Genomic DNA, 17,127 nt, shown 5'->3' on the forward strand with positions numbered 1-17,127 from the left:
GCCTGAGGCACCAGAGCCTGAGCGCAGGAAATGCTCTGCGAGGGGCTCTGGGACAACTGCGGATGGTTCTGTCTCTTGCACAGCACCCGTTGCTGGAATGCTGTACAGATTTCGCAGGAGAGGGTTGCCTCTCCTCTCGAGGAAGCTTGTTGCCGCATGATGTGCAGGCACAACTTTTGCATGTGTACTCTATGTGCGCGCACTGTCAGAACTGAGGCACGAGTGTGATTGCCCAAGCACTGAGAGCGTCCAACTGGAGCTCTAAGGTCCCGTTGATGTAAAAACACAGAGGGTACAGATATCCGGGTGCATTTGATGCTGAGGCGTCGAGGCACCAAGGCTGTGAGGTTCCGAGGGTTGCAAGTACCGAGGGTTGGCTAAGTATCAAGTGCATGAAGCCTTGAAGGTCTGGGGGTGCGTCAATCAGTGGAGCGTCGAGGCACCGAGGCATCGAAGCCGCGAGGGTACCGAAGCGCTGATGCACCGAATTGCCGAGGCAGCCGATGAACTCTACTCGATGATGAACTCAAGGTAGAACCAGGTGGAGGAGGCACACGTTGTTTTTTCTTTTGTTTTTTTTAACACTGCAAGCACAGTAAGAAAAGACACACACTCACTCAACAGATTAGCTGTGAAAAAAGGGGCAGGCGGGTAGACTGAAGAATTTTATTACAATGTTTTTTTTTTTTTTAACCCAGCACACCAAGCGTATGTGCTGAGACAACCGAAGGAGTCGACTCAACAGCAGGACGCGTCCGCGCCAAGTCCCGGTGGAGGAACCCGCATCTCTCTGTTTTTTTTTTTGCTGCAAATAGAAGGAGAAAAAATACAGAACAGCAGGTGGTGTGGTTAGAAAGCAGACTGCAACCACAAGCAATGCAGACTGGTGAAAAGAAGGAAAGATTTAACGAAGCGCAGAGCACAACTTAATAGCTCAGTTCAGAAGCTGAGTTTCTGATTCCAGGGAAGTGGCAGGCCGACCTCCAGCAATATTTTAAAAAATAATGCAGGGGTATTCCAGAAAACTTGAGAGAGAGCGCTTTCATACAGACTCAATCAGCAACTGTGTGGTTAGTACCTTACCTTACTGCAGTGTGAAGCAAAAGAGGAAGTGAGCTCTGCGGAGTGACTATTTGTTCTCTCAGAAGGCAGGACAGAGGATGTCACTCCCTATCGGCAGCTCTGATATAAAATGCTCAGCGAATACCTACCAGTTGCAAGCATTTCCCAAAAGTGTTGTTGGTGGTTGTCTTTGAATTGAAAGAGAACTTCCAATTACATGTAAACAAATATTTTCAAACTGCCACATTGCATGTAAGTAAATATGCCTGGATCATTTTTATATCATTAACCTAAAGACTTTAAGTGCTGGTATTTTAGCTCCGTTCGTAGAATATATGGATCAGATTTGCTGAAGTTACGGTTCTGTAGGAAAACTTGTATATTATATTGTAACAGGGTGAAGTGTTACGTGTGTGGGCCATCACTGAATAATACTTAGTGTCCGTCTGTGTAGCAATGGCCGTGCAGTAGCCTCGAGCTGTGGCACAGTGCTTTTTGAGCTCCGCGCAGCCTCTCCTGGCACACCCCCCAGCCAATCCAGACCTCCCGATTAGCTCAGGGCTGGACAAGCCTAATTGCTCAATTGGTTGCTGCTCAAGTCTCCTGTTCCGGCTCCCAGCTGCACACATTTGAAGCAGGAACCAGCGACAGCGACATATATATATATAGGTAGTGGACAAAAAAATGGAAACACCTGGGTAAATGAGGGACACCAAGTATATTGAAAGCAAGGGCTTCCACACAGATGTGGCTCATGCGTTAATTAAGCAAATAACATCCCAGCATGCTTAGGGTTATGTATAAAAATGCTGGACAGGCCTGGTTGCCTATAATTATGGCTAGCATGGCTGCAAGAGGAGACCTCAGTGACTTTGAAAGAGGGGTGATTGTTGGGGCGAGTTTGGCAGGAGCTTCAGTGACCAAGACAGCTCAACTTGCTGCCATGTCAGCATGGAACTCCGAGGGAAAGACATCATCAACAAAGGGTAACAGTGGGCGGAAGCACATACTCCAGGATCGTGATATCCGTGCATTAATTCGAAGTGCAAGGCAAAACAGGCGAACAACTGCAGATCAGTTGACTGCAAATTTCAACCTGGGGCGCAAGCAGCCAGTTTAATCAAAAACGGTCCGCTGAGAACTCCACAGAGTGACTTTACATTGGTGTTTCCATTTTTTTGTCCTCTACCTGTATGTATATTAAACATCAGCTGGCATTATGAAACATTTACAGTAAATATAATTATGTTAATACTTTGTATTACTTGGATTTGTCTTTCAATGCAATTTCATAACACCAGCAAACAAATGTGATCAATCGATCAGATGATTAAAAGATTAAAGCCCCTCTATATTATCAGCTTTAATGCTTGACATCAATGAAGTTTGAATTTAGTTTTATGCAAAGACACAATCACAAGTAAATATATATGAATATTTCATAACTAACAATGACAGCATTTACATGAACAAGTCATGTCAGTTTCCCTCACAATGTTTTTGCCGTACCTTTCAAGAAATGCATTGCTATGCTGTCTGATTTAGGAAAAAAAGCCAGCCCTACCAATGCAGATTAATCAATTCATAGAAATTTAGGGGAGGGAATATTTAAACGTCCGTGTCTGTCTAGTAATTAGGAAAAGATCGACTCCGAATATCGTGAGGAGAGCTTCATGCGTTGCCATGAAGATTTAAAAAAATTAACAAGAATTAACTTGTTGTCACGCACATTCCGAATGATCACGCAATACACGCACACAAATACACGCACGCACACGCACACACATAAAAGAATATAAAATAAAACTTCTACTAAGTACAAGTTTTATTACTTAAAAAATAGATATGCATGAATATTTTTTTATCTTTAGTTCTTGCAAAAAGCAAGTATTTACTGCCACATAGAAATAAAGAGGTTATTTATGAATGCTGATTCACTGTGAATCAAACATTATGGAATAGTTTAGCTTATTTATGAATTTCATGTTTTCTCCTTTACCGCTGTACGTGATCTCAGCTAACAGCCTAACTGACAAGTCACTTTGCTTTTGTACTTGCTTCTGTGCACAGTGCTCATTCCTTTCTCAGGCCATACTTTGAAACCTTTCACATTGGTCTGTAATGGATGCAGTCATTATATATCCGTCTCTTCGCACAAGCAGGAAGGTGACTTTGTCTTAACACAACAGGACCACATGTTTGATGGCCCATTTAAACACTTTTCAGTTGATAATTTTTTTTTGTGTGTGTTTTTTGTAAATACGGTATTACTTTGATTTTTTTTTTTAATATATATCAGAACAGGAATCGTTTGTTGTATTTAATACTTAGAAGTCATATCTATCTTTGTTTTTGCTGTCTTAAAACTTAAGATTGAAGTTATAACTGCACCCCCACATTTTATTCTGTAAATCTCAAAATGTGGCGCAGTCTAGCTCTATGGGTGCAAAATTATAGATGCTTGGTTATTTCATGACATCATAGGCTGGTTAAATAAGAGGAGACAGTATCTCGAATAGAACACATGTTTGAAAATTCCAGACATCAACAAGCAGCACTTTTTCTGTATCACCATAAACTGCCAAACAGAAACTCCTCAGTTTCATCAGCTGATTGTTTATAGATTCAAGGCTGCAGTACTGAACATGTAAGCCGTTTTGTTAAAGTAAACAGGGTGTTATTTGACAAACATGAAAGAGGCTTCAGCATTTTGTTTTATAGTTTGTCAAGAACTTTTGAGGAAGAAAATGTTGATCTGATGGTTGAGTGGCAGTCAAGGGAACTGATTACAGTAGGCCCCTGCTTTTGCAGAGAGTAAATACACTATGCTTGAGTTCTAGATTTAAAGTTTTTTATAAGAAGGATCCATCCTTTTTTTTTTTGAGAAATGGTGTAAGCATGTATTTTATATTTAACAATATGCTCAAACATGCCCTTCCTTAACAAACATTTGTAATATATACATATTTTTTTTATCTCAGTGTACCCAAAGGGCTTAACTAGTCAATGATGTAATGAAGTAAAAGCTATTTTTATTTTGTTTTCAATATCAATTTATTTTGTGGAGTAAATTATTACTTTTGATGCTTTTTCTTAAAATGTCAAATTTTCAATAGATTAAGATAATGTTGTAAATGTATCTTTATGGAACACACGTACAGGGTCAGTTATGTCATGGTGTTAACACCATTTTTGTGAAAGTAAATTAAAACTGCTCATTTGGCAAAACAAGAAAATACATAAAGTTCATTTCAGGACTCAAATGTGGGCCTACATTGTTTGTTAACCCTGCTAGTTTTATGTTCCTTTAAAAAAAAAAAAAAAGCATTTTGGTATAAAGATCTTGATAAATGATAAAGAATCAGAATTTTCTACATTACTTGCTACTCTTATTATAACAATGTATTTGTGTACCTTGTGCTTATTTTAGCAACAACATATTATTTATGAGGAAAAGATACAGCAGCTTTGTACCACGGGAAAGTGAACAGCCTGAAAATGAAGGACGAATGTAATTTCAGAAAGTGTCAGTTGGTCTTATTAAAATGTAGATCAATACTTCTACTATTATTTCTTACTAGATTTTGTTAATAGTGTTGCTAACTTTAGTTTATTATGTATAACATTGTTTTTGTACTATATGACTCCAGCTGAAGAAGGAAGTTCTGTAGCAGTATCATTATGCCTCGCTGGGTCTTATTCCTCTTATAAAACTAGATTCATACCAATCCTCAGTTAAATGTACAACTTCAGCTTGACAATTTGTGTTACTTATCAATAAGACAAATTAAGTTCACCTAGCTTTGTTATAATTAATTGAGAGTATAAAGCCAAATATTTTCCAAGCCGACAGCAAGGGGTATGAGTATTTATATTGAAAGTGAGTGAGTTATTGCTTTAAACACACTATAGAAATTGATTGATGATCCATAATGTTTGCTTGTAAAATGATAACACCTCTGCTCAAAGTGTAGTTACAACTCATTTTGTTTTTAAAGAAAAGGTTTTTAAAGCCCTTAAGAGCAATTCCTCTGGGCCACCAAAATTAATTACCAAGTTGTAATTTAAAAGATGACATGCTACATTTTCACACATTGTCTAAATGGATTGGTTTCATCCTTTTATAATATTGTATGCATGTGCGTTTTTTTTTTTTTTTTTACATATATATATATATATATATATATATATATATATATACAGACGTGCTCAAATTTGTTGGTACCCCTCCACAAAAAACGAAGAATGCACAATTTTCTCTGAAATAACTTGAAACTGACAAAAGTAATTGGCATCCACCATTGTTTATTCCATATTTAATAGAAATCAGACTTTGCTTTTGATTTTTTATTCAACATAATATTGTAAATAATAAAACAAATGAAAATGGCATGGACAAAAATGATGGGACCGCTAACCTAATATTTTGTTGCACAACCTTTAGAGGCAATCACTGCAATCAAACGTTTTCTGTAGCTCTCAATGAGACTTCTGCACCTGTTAACAGGTAGTTTGGCCCACTCTTCCTGAGCAAACTGCTCCAGCTGTCTCAGGTTTGATGGGTGCCTTCTCCAGACTGCAAGTTTCAGCTCTTTCCATAGGTGTTCGATAGGATTCAGATCAGGACTCATAGAAGGCCACTTCAGAATAGTCCAATGTTTTGTCCTTATCCATTCTTGGGTGCTTTTAGCTGTGTGTTTTGGGTCATTATCCTGTTGGAGGACCCATGACCTGCGACTGAGACAGAGCTTTCTGACACTGGGCAGTACGTTTCGCTCCAGAATGCCTTGATAGTCTTGAGATTTCATTGTGCCCTGCACAGATTCAAGGCACCCTGTGCCAGGCGCAGCAAAGCAGCCCCAAAACATAACCGAGCCTCCTCCATGTTTCACTGTAGGTATGGTGTTCTTTTCTTTGAAAGCTTCATTTTTTTGTCTGTGAACATAGAGCTGATGTGACTTGCCAAAAAGCTCCCGTTTTGACTCATCTGTCCAAAGGACATTCTCCCAGAAGGATTGTGGCTTGTCAATATGCATTTTAGCAAATTCCAGTCTGTCTTTTTTATGTTTTTCTTTCAAAAGTGGAGTCCTCCTAGGTCTTCTTCCATGGAGCCCACTTTCGCTCAAAAAGCGACGGATGGTGCGATCAGAAACTGACGTACCATCACCTTGGAGTTCAGCTTGTATCTCTTTGGCAGTTATCCTTGGTTCTTTTTCTACCATTCGCACTATCCTTCTGTTCAATCTGGGGTTGATTTTCCTCTTGCGGCCGCGCCCAGGGAGGTTGGCTACAGTTCCATGGACCTTAAACTTCTTAATAATATTTGCAACTGTTGTCACAGGAACATCAAGCTGCTTGGAGATGGTCTTGTAGCCTTTACCTTTACCATGCGTGTCTATTATTTTCTTTCTGATCTCCTCAGACAACTCTCTCCTTTGCTTTCTCTGGTCCATGTTCAGTGTGGTGCACACAATGGTACCAAACAGCACAGTGACTACTTTTCTCAATTTAAATAGGCTGAATGACTGATTACAAGATTGGAGACATGTGTGATACTAATTAAAGAAACTGATTAGTTTGAATATCACTATAATCCAATGATTTATTATCTTTTCTAAGGGGTACCAACAAATGTGTCCAGGCCATTTTAGAATATCTTTGTAGAATAAGCAATAATTCATCTCTTTTCACAGCTTCTTTGCTTTATTCTATGACATACCAAAGGCATGCAAGTATACATGATAAAATAGCTTTTAATTTCATCACTTTTCAGGAGGAATGAAGCATTATTTCAATGAGCTGTAAGGGTACCAACAAATTTGAGCATGTCTGTATATATATATATATATATATATATATATATATATATATATATATAAACTGAACTTCCAATAAAACCATGAAATGTTATTTGGATTATAGATGGGTGCAGGCTATAAATGAAAAAGCTAAAGCTACGAAATCTATTGGCTCTATTCATCGATTACATTAAGTCACTGCCTAAGCCAGCGGACACTATAAAGAGCAGAAGTGGAATCTTTTCCAATTACTGCAAAAAGAATCAGTAAATATTGACTATTCGTGGTCAGTGGTGCTACGGTTACCGTTGCCAACAGAAAGAAAAGCCCCCATTGTCCTGCTGACAACACTCTGCAATGCTACTGCAAACAGTGAAGGGTAAATACTCCACACAAGTGTCCTGAGCCTGTGCATTGCATATAACCTTTCCCCTGACCAAAGTACAATAAACAACTAAGACAGAACAGGACCCTGTGCTGAAAGCTGGCAACACACATTTATCCAAGCAAACTATATTAAATTGCTACACAAAATCTGACTTAAGTCACAGTGCAATATCAAGCATTCTTGGAATGTCACTGCAAAATTCAAATAGTAAGCAGCCAACAGTATTTTATTATTATTATTATTATTATTATTATTATTATTATTATTATTATTATTATTATTATTATTATTATTTATTTCTTAGCAGACGCCCTTATCCAGGGCGACTTACAATATTCTTTGCATGCTGTTTCAATTGGGGTGTACATTTTAATATTTTTGTTTCCTATTTCTGGCAGAATTAATCGTATACTTGTGTCTTATTTTGTTGAAAAGTTTTAAACAGCAAGCTCAGCCACTAGTACAGTTCACGCTATTTAAATGTATAGTATTCTTTGTGAATCAGAGGCAAGCTGAATGTCATAGAGCTGCAGTGTACAAGTGTACTTTGTAGCTTATGTAAAGACAGTAAGCCACAAAGTGGAGAAGGCTGAGACATAAAAAAGCTAGCAGTGTATAAAGCCATATCATACCTCTTTCCAAGACTTACAAAAACACATGTATCTTGTGGCCAACATAAGCCAAAGAAAAGGATACAGTTACAACGTGGGACCTGTGTTCTTTTACCATTGATAAAAGTTAATGATTCAAAACCAGACTCCAAAACAAACAGGCAGGTTTATTTTATTTTTATTTTTTTGCATATTTACAAATTGACTTCAACATAGTTAGAAATACTGCAACTGACTAAAAAGTGTCAGGAGTATAACTGGCAGGCATAGATAAAAAATAGATAACTGGGAGGTGTAATGAGTGCCTGGATGAATACCATTCACTTGTGACCTCTGAGAACTTCTACAAATCTATCCAATTTTTTCAGTGACAAAAGCATTTCAATTTGTTAACCTTCTGATAAAAAAACACTGTTAATGGACACACAAAATATTTAAAAAAAAAAAAAGGGGAGTTGAAAGAGAATTTGGGAAGTATGCTGGAACTGGAAACGCTGAGTAGGGACTCATATGTGCATGTAGCTCATCTCCAAACTTGTCCCAGAGAGTGTTAGAAGCAAATCACAGTTTTACCTGCTACTGACTTGAGAGTGAACAGCTTTTTAATAATGCATAGCAGCAAGGAGCTTATTTGCATACCATTTATCAACCAAAAACAAGCTTAGCAATGGGATCCACAACTTGTACTTTAACTGGTAAATGTTTCTATTCTTGATGAACTGTTGACTTAGAATGAGGAATTTGAAAGGCTGTGTGATCAGTATAGCTCCTGTGAGTCCCAATGAGGCTCCACAGGAGCTTTGATGATGATGCAGCCACTTGTATCAGAAAACCTAGCCACCTCACCCTGAGCAAAAACCTAATTCTTACAACAAATTGCACTAAACCCTCACCAACGAGAGCATCCTTTCAGCTGTTTCCGTACTTTTAAATATGCCTTGTCAAATTGTAACCAGAATCAACTACTTTTTTTTTTTTTTTTAAAAGCCACTCAGTTCTGAGAGGACGATTTATGATTTTGTAGGTTTATTAGTGAGAGATTTTAGGTTGAGCGTGATTTAAATCAGATGTTTGTGTATACATACATGCACATACTGTACACACACCAGTAACATTCCCAGTCTTACATGCACTGGGGCAATTTCCATGGAAAAAGAAAAATAGGTCTCACCTTTTTTCATTCTATTTTGGTAGTACTTTCGGGTTGTGTTTGTTTACATGTAGTTTTCTTTCAGCCAGAGAAATTCTCGTTCCACATGTAAATAACCGAATTAATAATAAAATACGAGAGGGTGTATTTAAATGTTTCAGTCTGACTTCCAATTTAACCTTGCACGACAACTGATATTGTACAGCTTTCTTAAACTGTGTTAAATCACTGCAAGCAGCCTGCCTCATTTGGCCACCACAAAAAATGAAATAAAAAAGAACAGGGGAAAAAAACAAAAAACAGATGTAGCGTTACACAAATAATAATAAAAAAAACAACATTCCATAGTACAACGCTGTGTACTATCCTTGTGTTATTTGCTAAACATATTTGACTGCATATATTTATTATAAACCTATTATACACATTATTATTAATATTATTATTATTATTATTATTATTATTAATTAGTCATTTAGCAGACGCTTTTATCCAAAGCAACAGAGGCTAGCTGTAGAGTCACACGGCTCATCCGAAGGATATATACACAAGTACATATCTATATCTATATATATATATATGTCGCTGTCACTGGTTCCTGCTTCAAATGTGTGCAGCTGGGAGCCGGAACAGGAGACTTGAGCAGCAACCAATTGAGCAGTTAGGCTTGTCCAGCTCTGAGCTGATCGGGAGGTCTGGATTGGCTGGGGGGTGTGCCAGGAGAGGCTGCGCGGAGCTCAAAAAGCATCTGTGCCACAGCTTGAGGCTACTGCACGGCCATTGCTACACAGACGGACACTAAGTATTATTCAGTGATGGCCCACACATGTAACACTTCACCCTGTTACAATATAATATACAAGTTTTCCTACAGAACCGTAGCTTCAGCAAATCTGATCCATATATTCTACGAAAGGAGCTAAAATACCAGCACTTAAAGTCTTTAGGTTAATGATATAAAAATTATCCAGGCAAAATATTTAGCACAGTTTTTAAAATATTGATGGTAAATCAGGCTATCTACAAAATTTAAACACCAGCGTTTCTGACCTCCCACCAGACCAAACAAAAACAATCCTGCAGTGGCAATAAAGGTAAAACCTGCTTCCGTACAATACAGCTACAGTGCAATCCTCTTAAGGGAATCACTTCTGTGTAAGCCCATTCGATTCCCTTAAACAGATGATTTCTTTCAGCTTCAGGATGCTAGACAGGCCATTACTGAAGCAAGCAGTGTTCATTACAGTACACGTACACACCGTTTTCTCAGAACAGCATCAAACATTCTGGGCCTTTATGTATAAAGCATTAGCATGTCAGCCATATGTACATTGTGGCCACTGCTGCATTATAAATATATGTCCCACTGATGTTCCTGAACAGCAGTCTTTAAGTGATGTTCTGCTATGGAAACATGCCCGTATGGCCTGTTTGGAAATACAACTGTTTGTTTTCCTATAAGACAATACATTAGAGAGCAACATTTTAAAATTGCAATTACAATAGTATCTGTTTATTTAATGAATGGATACAGTATAGTCCTAAATACCCAGCTGTAGTTTGTAAAATGATGGTGCCCTTTTTCCTATGTTGCAGTTCTACTTGGTCCTTACCATCACATTAGCATATACTTTACATTATTTAAACACAATCATTTTAGTCTTTCAAACTGGTTTGACGCATTTGACTTGAATTCCAAATTTAAAATTGGATGTTGTCATGAGAGTAACAGTGTACTGACAAGAGAACAGGCTCAATAGCAGGTCAGATTCTTCTCATTCCCAACATGTCTTATGTATAATAACCTAGTGCTTCTCCTTTTCTACTGTAGACTACTGTAGGCTGTGCAGTGGCTTTGAATACTGGTTTAGTTTTGTCTCCAGACCACACAATTACACAAAGTGACATAATTAGGAAATTATGTATCCGTGAAAATGTGTCTGGATGCTTCAATCAGACCTCGTCCAAATGAAAAGATAACCTGATTAATAAACACATTCAATGTATTTAATTACTTATTTGTTTATAAATAACCTGTGTGTGTGAACTGTCAGTCTTTGTGGAGTGGTCCGTTTTGCTTGTGGCATTTTCAACATCTGGTTTTGTCACCTCTTGTCCCTGTGTCAAAAAACCCAAATCCTGTCCCACTCCTGATCCCGCCGTCATTCTACAGTCAGTTCTGCACAACCCTGAAGTCTCTTTACAGGTCACTAACCTTCTTTAACATCCTGTGATACCAAAGTGGCACACAGATGGTTCACCCCACCTAAATAATCCGGGAGAGGTTGAGGGGGGGTGGGGGTGGGGGTGGGGGTGGGGGATTTGTGTCAGATCTCCATGCTGCAGATGGCAGAGGGGGCACAAGTACTGGGAGGAAGCTGAGAAACAATGTGATGGTGGTTACCAAAGCAAACACTGTTCCCATTGCAGACGTGAAGCCATGATGACTACAAACATGACTGTGTATGCTCTGCTGGGAGACGAATTTCTCTTTACATTACCTACTGTACATACTGGCATGTAATGTAAACAACCATGAAAGCCTCTGGTACTATATAAATAAATTCATATTTTTTTTTTTATTATTACTATTTTTTATGTTGGTAACAGATTATTTTCACACTGGCAGCTAGGTTGCATTTACTCATCCTATTGTCATGCATCCATTTAATCTGCCAATTGAATGAGATAACAGCTCAACTGTCAGCCAAATTAATCTTTACCTAATTAAAATGCTGTCCTGGATCTTGAATCTTCTGGTCCCGGCAGGAGCCACCCTTCGCAAAGAGGCAGCTGTCAGAGGTCAAATGAAAATGGGTGTTAGAAACCACTGGCCCTCCAAAAGACACATATTCTGTTTCAAAGGAGGAGGAGTGTTTAAACCCGTCTGGTTTTTCTTAGACAATCACAGAACTCTATATTTTTTTTCCAGAGCCAGGAGGGGTTCCAAGTTCTCAGCAGCTAAAGTTGGTTGGGACTATGTCTGTTGACATATTGGTAAAAGGTAAGGAGAAAAGGGCTTGTAACCAGGAGGTCTCCGGTTCAAATCCCACCTCAGCCACTGACTCACTGTGTGATCCTGAGCAAGTCACTTAACCTCCTTGTGCTCCGTCTTTCGGGTGAGACGTAGTTGTAAGTGACTGTGCAGCTGATGCATAGTTCACACACCCTAGTCTCTGTAAGTAGCCTTGGATAAAGGTGTCTGCTAAATAAACAAATAATAATAATAAAAACAAAAAAAAAACATTAAATGTTTGGACAATATTACATTCCAAAATTTGTATTTACGTTTATATATTTAAGTACCTTCCTGAAGTTATTAGGCCCCAACTGCTAGTTCTTAGAAGTGTAGAAAAAAACAACTGACAAACATTTAGAACATAACAACATAACAACATCTTGCTCATTTGGTTGTTAGTAGCTTATTGATCCCAGAATCTCATCAAGCAGCTTCTTGAAGGATCCCAGGGTGTCAGCTTCAACAACATTACTGGGGAGTTGGTTCCAGACCCTCACAATTCTCAGTGTAAAAAAGTGCCTCCTATTTTCTGTTCTGAATGCCCATTTATCTAATCTCCATTTGTGACCCCTGATCCTTGTTTCTTTTTTCAGGTCAAAGAAGTCCCCTGGGTTGACATTGTCTATACCTTTTAGGATTTTGAATGTTTGAATCAGATCGCCGCGTAGTCTTCTTTGTTCAAGACTGAATAGATTCAATTATTTTAGCCTGTCTGCATACGACATGCCTTTTAAACCCGGGATAATTCTGGTTGCTCTTCTTTGCACTCTTTCTAGAGCAGCAATATCCTTTTTGTAACGAGGTGACCAGAACTGAACACAATATTCTAGGTGAGGTCTTACTAATGCATTGTAAAGTTTTAACATTACTTCCCTTGATTTAAATTCAACACTTTTCACAATATATCTGAGCATCTTGTTGGCCTTTTCTATAGCTTCCCCACATTGTCTAGATGAAGACATTTCTGAGTCAACATAAACTCCTAGGTCTTTTTCATAGATTCCTTCTTCAATTTCAGTATCTCCCATATGATATTTATAATGCACATTTGTATTGCCTGTGTGCAGTACCTTACACTTTTCTCTATTAAATGTCATTTGCCATGTGTCTGCCCAGTTCTGAATGCTGTCTAGATCATTGTGAATGACCTTTTCTGCAATAGTGCCATGCCTCCTATTTTTGTGTCGTCTGCAAATTTAACAAGTTTGCTTACTATACCAGAATCTAAATAATTAATGTAGATTAGGAATAGCAGAGGACCTAATACTGATCCCTGTGGTACACCACTGGTTACCTTGCTCCATTTTGAGGTTTCTCCTCTAATCAGTACTTTCTGTTTTCTACATGTTAACCACTCCCTAATCCATGTGCATGCATTTCCTTGAATCCCTACTGCGTTCAGTTTGAGAATTAATCTTTTAATCTATTTATAATGGGGAAATTATTTTAAGAAGTAAGGTTATACTAATGTAGGTACAGGCTTGGCAAGCTGGGACTTTATCTTCTTCTGGATCATTAAAACTGCTGTTGAATAATAAACCTACATAAACATAGTTAATACTAAGGCCAGGCACTTGCCCATAATGTGTGTCCAGTTATACAGCACCATGTCCAATTATAAAGTAAAAGATGGCTAACAACAGTTAAAGGTGATTCTGACAAGAAGACTACTTAGAAGCACAAGAGGTTATTTTACTGTTGTAGAGACTCTTTTATTAAGGATCACACACAGCTACACAGAACATCTAAAGCACTCTAAGGCAATGCATGCAGCTCGGCTCTTTGATAGTCTGTTAGGGTCAGTGTGCACACGTTGCCCCCATTTACCTCCTAGAATGTGCCTCTGCCTCACAAGGACTCAAAAAATGCAACACTTTACAGTAGAACTGTCCTTAAGTTATAAAAGTGTAGTTTCTTTCAATGGAGCCATGAATAATGTAATCACATCCAATTAAAGACCATTAGACATGTCTATACGATCTGTAATACTAAACTATATTTATATCATAGATCGTAATGCTCATTAGTTGTAATTTTATGTAAACTTTATTGCACATTAAAGATTGTGTATGCTCTTCACTATAAAGTGTGGTCTCCTCCCAATTGGCAGATGCATGTATGTGTATGTTTGGGCGGTATATTCAAAGCTTTTACTATGAATCATAATTTGCAAAATAATTTTCTGAAAAAGAGAAATGCTAGCACATTAGTACGAAGGATCCTAAGAATACTTTAAAGCCTTGAAGTACAATTTTTGACTTTTTTTCACCTTTCAGAAAAAAAAAGTTTCTTAACAATTATTTTTAGCACTACAATACACTGACTATATCAAGCACTTTGGAGACAAGTATACTATAGTGTGGGGTTAAAAAGTGCATTTTTTACTCACCATGAATAAAGGATTCAAAGGTACAAAATTGTAATGTGTTAGTGATGAGTGGCCTGGAGTGGCTACAAACAATTAAGAGACAACTAATGATGTCATTGGCAATTAGATCTTCTTTAGCTGAACCAAAATGGCCTGCATGGAAAACCAGGTTTTGGTATTCATGTTTGTGCAGCTCAACTAATCTCAAAGTCAACAGAGGAATCATTAGGGTGGGACAGACACAGCAAGGACAACTTGGTTTATCTAAGACGACATAAAGATTCAGAGGGAAAATTGGTAAGGCGGTGGTGTGGGAGCTTCTTATGTGCTGGTTATAGGCAGTACCCCTTCATGGATTTACCCGCGGAAACCTAGTTGAAATGCCAGGTTTCTTTCCTGATGGGCCCTGTATTGTACAGCTGAGGTGAAGTGACTACTTTGTAGCTGGTTCTCTAACCTTATCTTCACAACACTTCTGGGCCAGGCTTGCCTGGTGTGGTTTTGTTTATATAAAAAATAAGCTATGGTTTCATTTAAAAACAATTATTCCCTACTGTACAAGATACTGTTCATTGACTGTTTAATTTGGTTTGCTTTCATTAATGAAGGCCTTCAAATACACAGCCCCAGTCCTTAATAAAGACTAGAAGGTGTTGAGAGAGCATGGTATATTATTTCATTAAGTGCTTTTCAGCAGACAGGGATTTAGGAATAAAACTGCTGGCTCTGTGTGGCAAGGTCGCAACCTTTGACAACCTTGGAGCCGTTTCCTTTCATCTGGCTATCCTTTGAGACCCCTAACTCACAGCAGAACTGAAACCGGTAAGCTATTTAGGTTGGGGGGGGGGTTGGCTAGTTAGACAAAATTCAGTATTGTTACAGGAGGGACCTCGTTCTTTTCCTCTAAACAAAACACATCTGAACTGATCCAAGGAAACAAAAATGCATTGTTCCTCGCAGATGGAAGCGAGTGTCGCCTAGGTAACCAGATTAATCTCCTTTTTCTCTCCCTTCCTCTCTTGTAGTGCGGTAATCGGTGGTCTCTTTTCAGAGAAAAGCCAGCCTCAAAGCCAGGGCTCTAACTAGACTCCTAATTAGCCGCAATTACAATGAAGACAACATGATGAGATAATAGAAATTTGCAAAATAATGACATACCTCGGCAAAATATTCCTCCTCCTAAGAACCATTTTTTATACAAAAACAATGAGAAGGGCCCTTCTAAAGCAGAGCTGGAAAAATGGTGGTGCATTATGTGGCACAGAACACTATTGTTTGCCTGTTGTTTCCCTCAATCAACAGACTATTGTTTGGCATTTTGAATAAAAATGACTCAAATACAGGCCACATAATGATCTGTATTCCACTAATGTATACAGAGTAGTAAAAAAAAAAAAAAAAAAAGGATCTGAGTGGAGACCAGTGGCCTGATGGACTAGCGGGGGCCTGATACAGAGAAAGGTAATTTACAACACAATAAAAAGGGAAAGAGGAGAGGGGAAAAAGGCATTATTTCTGCATCCAGTCACCAATCTTCATACCTCGAATCAAGATGCATACAGAAATAGAATAAAAGACACCTAAGCAGAGGCCTACTAATGAAATATGACATACAACATTTGTTTTCATCTGCTTAGCTCAAATTAAGCAGCCTTCAGAGTGGTAGGCAACATTATTTGCTTTTATCGCATCAAACAGGACCACTGGGAAATGGCAGGGAGAAAAGAGGGAGGGAGGAGAAATAGATAAAGCAGTGGACCTCAAATCCAAGAGGTATACAAACACCTTTGTGCAAATAAGAGAAAGGTCTTGCATCTTGGATTAAGGAATATGGAAGTAAATGATAACATAGCAGCTTGCGTATATTTGGCAGAGAAATATAATCATTTTTATTTCCAGGGTAGTAAATTGTTTCTAAGGTAATGTCTTATCAATATGCTGCCACCAGATAACCATGGCAGGTTGAACTGTTATGGTTAATAGTGAGTGTTGGCCCATGTGTCACAACCCAATTCCATAATGAAAGCAAGAAACAACCAGCTGAGGTGGAACTTGATAGAATAGAGGAAATACCACCTAAAAACGAAGCAGCTCATGTTGTCCAATAATCTGGTACAAAGAAATTAATTTACAAATACAAATAAAAAATAAGCAGTGGCAGCCATCATAAACAATCATACTGACAGTGACACAAATAAGTTACAATGATACTTTTACTAGAACATAACAAAAATAATGGTCTTTTAATAAGTTCTGCCATGGCAACTCCTTCTGAATGAGTTTTTTTATGAACTAGAAATCCAGCTTACTAAAGGATGTAATGGCAACAAGGTCTTAAATCTGATTCACACTATCTATCTACCCAGACCCCACAGCAGTACATGGGCCCTCTGTGGTTTAATACAATATTGTGCATCATTGTCCCGTGTACAAACTGTTCTTTCTCTGGCTAAATACTGTGTCAACGCAGCAGCTATGCAAATGAATATACTATACAAGTACATTTCTACATTCAGCTATTTCTTGTAGTTTTACCTATTTATTATTGAGTGTTTAGAATTTTGCAGGTTCCACTCAAGAAATAGATACTTCCAATATTTATCACACACAGCTTACATTTTAACCTTGATAGTATTCAACATGCTTAATACTAAAAAAGGAAAACATAGGAACCTTAAATACCTATCTTTATGTAAAGTGTTATGTTGCATTCAGTCATGGTCAATTTCCA

The 17,127-nt window shown here is 38.1% G+C and overlaps 1 protein-coding gene across 2 annotated transcripts in view; it reads right to left on the minus strand.

The window, feature by feature from the left end:
- LOC117419822 (transcription factor SOX-5-like) overlaps window positions 1–17,127 on the minus strand; it is a 231,395-nt gene that overhangs the window by 104,969 nt on the left and 109,299 nt on the right. The window contains exon 5 of one of the 2 annotated variants that reach the window (XM_058986153.1): window positions 11,733–11,802. The exons of the other annotated variant lie outside the window; for it this stretch is intronic. The gene's annotated coding sequence lies outside the window, so the exon portion shown is untranslated. The remainder of the gene's footprint in view (window positions 1–11,732; window positions 11,803–17,127) is intronic. 2 annotated transcript variants of the gene reach the window in all.

The sequence above is a fragment of the Acipenser ruthenus genome, chromosome 14 (assembly GCF_902713425.1).
Source record: "Acipenser ruthenus chromosome 14, fAciRut3.2 maternal haplotype, whole genome shotgun sequence".
Classification (NCBI taxonomy): Eukaryota; Metazoa; Chordata; class Actinopteri; order Acipenseriformes; family Acipenseridae; genus Acipenser; species Acipenser ruthenus.